The following is a 5479-nucleotide window of genomic DNA, read 5'->3' as shown; positions in this document are numbered from 1 at the left end:
TTCACAAATATAACAAAAACTATGGGTTCATATGCAATTTTTTCATGTAACTTGGTTTGAAATATCTTAGATATAGTATATGAATATATTTAAAATGATAAAGTAGTATATATAGTACCACATGGTAGTATATGAGACATATGGATTTTCCCTATATATATATATATATATATATATATATATGGCAACTTTTCCAGGGCCCTGCATACCGGTCAATTGGCGGTTGAGGAATCTTTGCTCCTGCCAACACCATAAAGCTCGCCCGTCCGCCGCCCGACCACCGCGCTCGCCCGCCGGCCGTCCGATAGCCGTCCGGCCGTCCGTCCCAGCCGCCGCGCTCGCCCGTGCCTCCGCGGCTCTCGAACGGAGCTAGCTAGCTAGCTCTTCCAATCGATTGAGCTGCTAGCTAGCTCGATGCGCCGGCCGTTCGATTCGGTCGCCGCTCGTGCCGTCCCGCCAGCCCTGGCCTCCGCACGCGCCGCGCTCGTACCGACCGCCCTGGCCTCCATCCGTGCCGCGCTCGCCTCGAGTTTTCCCTCGTCCGCCTGTCTGCCGGATTGACGCGAGGAAGAGGACGACTAAAAAAAAGCTAGCTCTAGGTCTGTTCGGTATATTCGGAGAATATTCTTTTTTACGGGTTGATTATACGGGGTCTGAGTCTGTCCTCGCCCGCGCCGGCCTGCATATACCCTTTTCCACGAACTGTAAAAGACTTATACGGGTCGGGATTTTACGGGGTCTGCTAGAGATGCTCTTAATAGCAGCAAGGAACTACATATTGGGTAAGATGAGAGTTAGTGGCCAATACACCTATTTGACTGCATTAAGTTTCAATCATGTGAGAATGCTTATCAAGAATTTTAGCACATGACTCATGTCATCCAAACCCCCCATATGATCAATCCTGTGGTCTTGACCTTGAAGATGCTTACTAAGTACTCCATCCGTCTCGTAATGTAAGACGTTTTTTGAACCCGGTGTAGTATCAAAATACGTTTTACATTATGAAACGGAGGGAGTACCTTGTTTGAGTTTTATTGACGCTCCATAAAACTTCCAACGGCTGTTAGCAAGGTCAAATCCTCTCCACTACTTCCTAGGAGACGTCCTTGTCACTGGCTTTTGATGTGTCTGTGAAATTATCCATTGCCTCTTGCCTAGAATAAATAAATTATCCATTATTTTTAGAGGTATCTCCTCAACATGCCATTATTCATAATCAATTGTGATAACATCAAATAAGTTTTCGGCCTTGCTCAACGTCTTGCGTATGAATGTTCGTCTTGGACTGCAATGAAGCATAATGTGCCACTTAATACCTTTATTGAACAAATTCACAAGAAAGGAATAATTTGCAACAGAATATTGAGGAAATTCCATCAAGAATTAAATCAACATTTTTGAAAGTTTTCCCCTACCTTCTTGACAAACTCCCCACAGATCTCTTGTGGGATTCTTCAAAGCATGGTGGTAAATAATTCTTTTTAAAGCAAGCAGATCTCGTGTGGTCTTGAAGTATCATCTAAGGAAGAAAATTCCTACAAGTCAGTCAAAGGAAGTAACGCTAAGAGCTAGACTCTGACAATGGTGCCAGAAAACATGTTTGATATCCCACACATGGTTAGTTGAAGCATGAATTTTAGAAATATCATTTCTAGCTTAATACTGGTCCCAAGAATCAAGGAGAGTGTTATTCTTGGTTTTTTGTCACACTTGCGTGTCACTTATCTCAAATGCTTTAACTAGAAAAGAGTTCCTAATAGACTTTGCGTAACAACGGTTGTAAACTACATGACTGGATTTAAAATGTAAAATTTGAGAGAAAAGTAAATAAATAGAAAAGTAATGAAGTTTTCCCTACAATGTGATGATTAGGTGCAGGAGATATGAGTTCATGGTAAATATTAGAGATGCTTTTTGTCAAGTAGTAGTGCGATTTTACTCTTTATCTTGGATGCTTGCTAGGTGAGTCACCTGTAAATAATTGAACTCCCCATGCTAGGCTTGCTCAACATTATTGTGTTCCTTCTCCTAAAGAAAACAATGTTGTCCTCCTCCTGTTACCATTAATCGATGATTGATTCGGTAATTAGGATCAATGGATCGAACTGGTACCTTAAGTGTCATGTATTCCGGTGCTTCTTGGCACCTTTGCTCCTTATTGATACCAAAACTTGCCGCATGAAGTTCACATAATCAGTAGACAACACATGCTTACCCATGTAGGACTTTGGATCATGTTGCCTAGGTTCCAAATTAGACAAAACACAATGGGTACACCATGGATAAACAACCACACCGACCAATCCTCAAATCAATCACACAATTATCAAATAATATTAGGCAAATCTACATCTTATTAATCTTGTACATCTCCCAAGCCCGAGGTGAACTACTCATGCATGGGAGAGGGAACATAATGAAGCACATAGATCAAATAAATGGAAATCATCTCGATAATAACATAAATCATCATGATAAGATGGATGATTAACAGGTTCCTTATCTATAGAATAAGGTTTGAATTGGAGATTACAAATCCCTAACTCTGGAATGTGTATATCTCTCTCATGATGTGGATCTCCGATAGTGGATCTTGTTTGAAGGATGAGAAATCTAACATGGATCTAAGTGAGGGTCCTCCCTTATGGGTCTTCTCTTTCCTTGTCTTCTCTTGTTTCGGGGCTCTTTTGATCATTTGAATGTGCCATCCTTCAAGAAAGTTGTAAGTTTTGAAGTGTTAAAAGGTGGTGTTGAGTGGGATGACCGAGAGTGGTCGTACCATTGCTCGTCGAGGGTGTTGACTCCTTGCCTTTGTCTCCAAAGGAAAGCGGTTCAATTCCCCTTGTCTGCACAATCTTGGTGCTAGTTTCTATAAAAATCTAATAACCTACAAAATAGACAAGAGCCAAGGTTTCCCTAATAATAATGGAAATAAAATAACCACCCGAACTCGGATTCAAGCAAAAATACAATGTGTGCAATGTGAAATCTCTGAGAAAGTATGATGCATTTTTTGGCATCATGAGACTACTCCACCAATTCACATCAACATCAAGACGGAGGCAACTTCAAAAGCTCCAACCATGGCATCAGGTCAAGGTACCAATTGTGCCTAAAGGAGGGGCATGATATTCTTCACTACTGGAAAAGATATGATAGAAGCTTCATAGACACAGAGGACAATCTTCCAACAACATCATTATGTCATATGGCATTTATACAAACTACTACACTAACACTAGTGTAACTGATCACATTAATTACCACTGAGCTGGACAAGCTTCAAGCACAAGATGGGTGCAAAGCGAATGACCAGGTTCATGCAACAAACATCACAGGAATGGAAAATTGACATATTAGCCATACATCATCTCAGACCCTCCTCGGATATCATTATTAGACCATCTTCCGACCAAAGAAATCGACGTTTAGGGAATCCTTTAGTTGTCACAGTTTAGGATATTTTTAGGGGTAATAATCTTCCTTTCTCAGATAGTCTAGTCATGAATCCATCTGTTATGCCTATCAAAAGGCTAAAAATCATCAATTTCCATAGCCTTGTCCATCTAGCATGTCTACTGCTCTTATTAATTTATGTATGGGCCCTGCTCTAGTTTCACTATACAAGAGTACATATCATGTAAGTTGTATTGATGATTTCAGTTAGTTCACATGGATCTATTTGCTAAAAATTAAGTATGAGGTCTTTCCAAAATGCCATATGTTTTAGCAACATGTTGAGAAACTATCTATCACAGAAATTATTGCAATGCAAACAAGTTGTGGAGGTGAATACAAGAAATTTAATCATTTTTTATAACATATGAGATTTCCCATCGTGTTTCATGCCCCTCTGCTCATCAACAAAATGGCTCTGCTGAATGGAAACATCACCACATTGTTGAAGTTAGATCGGGTCTCCTTGCTCATGCCTCTATGCGTTTAAAATTTTGTGGCGAGGCTTTTATGACTAATGTTTATCTGATTAGTTGCGTCCATAGCAATGAGATCGACTCACTATGTCTATGGAGCATATGTTTAAATCCAAATCAAAAAGTTCCTTAGTATTTCTGGGAGCAGTGTGTCACATGTAGCTCATAATTTTTCTCTTTAATACACACAATTTGCATTTTTTTCCACTTCAAACATTGTGTTTCCTTCAATATAGTGGTGTTCATAAGGATTACAGTTCCTTGATATATCTTATGAACAAGTCTACACCCCACATGACGTGGTATTTGACGAAATAATTTCTCTTCTCTTGTGTGCACCCTACTGTCGGTGCCAAATGACACAAGTAGATACTCCTTGTATCACCCAATCTTCATACTTTCCACTACCCTAATCATGGTAAAGAAATCGATACTAAAAATACCAACGAAAATCATGAAAATTTTCCACAACAAAATCTTAATTTTACTTAGAGAGCAGAGGGGTCCATGCGATGCAAAAAGTTTGGACGACACGATCTTTGGAGTCGATTCTCCAACCATGTCTGTGCTAGAGTAGGATAGGGCAGACAACTCTTCCATGTGATCAGTGTGTGGGCCAAATTGGCCTCGTATCATGCTGGTCTCCCGCCTGCATTGACCTCAATCCGAATTGGTCTCTAGCACCCAATGTCCACACATAATGGCTTTCCAGTGGAAGGCATATACGTGGATGCCGCCAAAGTGTCTGTTAAGGATCTTTGGTGATGGATCTACAACCACAACCTCCTATACGACCACACACTCATTTGCATAGTGAAGTCAACAAGCCTAATATGTTTCAGAGATAGTCATGTATGATATGATGGTCGTCCTATTCACTTTAGGAATTTCTATAGGGCGGGGGAAACGGAAAATTGATCGATGGAAGGAAGCTACGCACAAAGAATTTTCGGCACTCATGACTCATGAGGAACAAAACATACCATTTAGTTCGAGATAACCGAGCCTGTGACATTGCTATTTGCAAATAGGGCTTTAAGGTAAAAAGGAGATCAGATGAAACCATCTACGAGTATAAAGATCATTTGGTAGCTAAAGTTTTAAGCAAAGATATAATGTTGACTATGGAGATACTTTTAGTCATGCAGTGAAAGTGACAACAATTAGTTTGATACCTATTGCTGTTGTGTCAAAGAGTTGCTGCATGGGACAATTAAACGTGCATAATGTGTTTCTCCATGGTGTCCTGGAGAGGAAGTATGCATGAGAAAATGTTTAGGGTATGAAGATCCCTTTAAACACGAGTATGTGTGTAAGCTTTATAAAGTATTGTGGATAAAAGTGGGCTCTTTGAACTTGGTGCGTAGGGTTGTCCACAAAATTACAAGAGGTAGGTGGGTTAGGGTTTAGGGTTTAAGGTTAGTGTTTAGGGTTTAGGGTAATTAATCCCATTGAACAATCTCAAGATTTGATGACTCAAGTTTCTTGGAGGTGCTCATAAGGCTAGGGTGTTCGTGTGTGTTCATATGGATAAGTGTGCATGC

Source organism: Triticum dicoccoides, chromosome 2B, assembly GCF_002162155.2.
Source record: "Triticum dicoccoides isolate Atlit2015 ecotype Zavitan chromosome 2B, WEW_v2.0, whole genome shotgun sequence".
Lineage (NCBI taxonomy): Eukaryota > Viridiplantae > Streptophyta > Magnoliopsida > Poales > Poaceae > Triticum > Triticum dicoccoides.
Note: the sequence above shows the minus strand (reverse complement) of the source record.